Genomic DNA, 1,957 nt, shown 5'->3' on the forward strand with positions numbered 1-1,957 from the left:
TTTCATTGGCTTATTCTACCCTCCCGATGCTTTTCATTGGCTTATTCTACCCTCCCAATGCTTTTCATTGGCTTATTCTACTCTCCCAGATGCTTTTCATTGGCAGACATTATGCAATTCTGTCATGCGTATAACAACCTAAAAAAAATGTCCATAGTGAATACAGTTAGCTGACTCATCGTTCACACGCTGTGTGATTCTGTTTGTTTATGGGCGAGCTGTTTAGATATGAATGTAAACACGTTTTACACAACCAAGTAGACATAAGAGTCATAAGAGCTGTTCTGTTACATTCAGTCGATTTCACCAAAATATTTACATTTGATTGTTATGGACAGAGAGAAGTGAGAAATGTATTATATTGGACATTAATGTCTTTGGCTCGAGAACTGTTTTAATTTTCAGATGAATCGATCGATCAATCCGTCAATCAATCAATGAATCAACCAATCAATCAGTCTATTATTCTTTTGTTACATTGTGGCCTGTCTGTCTCATCTCTTTCCCGTATACTGTAATCATAATCCATAGAGCTCTTCAATGAAGAGTGACTCTTTTCCTACCAGATGTCAGGGTTGGGGTCAATTCAAATTCAAGGCAGTCGTTTCAGAAAGTAAACTGAAATAGTACAATCTATTTTCAATGATTTCTCCCAAAAATTTAAAACGAGAAGCTATTTATTAAAACACGTTTTTCCATTTATGAATGTTCACTTCCTGAATTGAGTGACTTCAATTTGAATTGACCCAAACCCTGATGTGGAGAAATGATAAATCAGTGAAATATATTTTGTGAGGCATTGGTTCTACGTTATGGGGGGTGGGGGTTACCTAGGTGACAGTCTGTTTGTGCTGTCATGCCAACTCCTTGTCACTCATTGGCTTGACAATGTGCAATGTAATTGACAAGAGCACAAACAGATCTGGGACCAGGCGTTGCCTTCTGTATACAGATGTGCATTTCATTATCGACTGGATCAGGTTACAAGACCACTGGGCAGTGAGATCAATGTTTTAAAAAGATCGATCTGGGTAGTATATTAGCTCTATTTCCCAGGTAATTTCAGGAAGCAATAATGGTATGGAGTGTGCTAGTTTTGAGTTGTAAACAATAATTATATGGACATAGTAAAAAGATAAGAGCAATATTGTCGTACAAACAGCTTAGTTGCATAGTCAGTGGAGCTGGGAACCATTGTCAGGAATCTAATTATTACCAAGTCCATAATGGCACCCTATTCCCTATATAGTGCACTACATTAGACCAGAAGCCCCATGGGCACTGGTTAAAAGTAGTGCACTAAATAGGGAATTGGGTGCCATTTGGGACGTATCATTTTAACGAGTCATCGTTTGAATCATCCTGTAGCTAAATGGAGATGTATCAGGGTATGCTGGTGGGCGGGTGCTTATTTCATAGAAAATATTAGTGGCCATACATGTGTATCGTGTTAAGTGACCATTTCACTAAATATACATTTTTGTTATCATTGAATTGTTAATCAGTTTGCATAATGTACAAAATAAAGTATATTTTAAGAGATATTTTGTATTTAACCATTCTATTTTATTTCTCCACACTTTGATCACAAGTTGAAAGTACCATATTGTCTGTACAGTATCATATTGTTTTTACAGTATCATAATGTTTGTACAGTATCATATTGTCTGTACAGTATCATATTGTCTGTACAGTATCATATTGTTTTTACAGTATCATAATGTTTGTACAGTATCATATTGTTTATACAGTATCATAATGTTTGTACAGTATCATATTGTTTATACAGTATCATAATGTTTGTACAGTATCATATTGTCTGTACAGTATCATATTGTTTATACAGTATCATGTTTGTACAGTATCATATTGTCTGTACAGTATCATATTGTTTATACAGTACTATATTGTCTGTACAGTACTATATTGTCTGTACAGTACTATATTGTCTGTACAG

The sequence above is a fragment of the Oncorhynchus masou genome, chromosome 3 (assembly GCF_036934945.1).
Source record: "Oncorhynchus masou masou isolate Uvic2021 chromosome 3, UVic_Omas_1.1, whole genome shotgun sequence".
NCBI classification, from domain to species: Eukaryota; Metazoa; Chordata; class Actinopteri; order Salmoniformes; family Salmonidae; genus Oncorhynchus; species Oncorhynchus masou.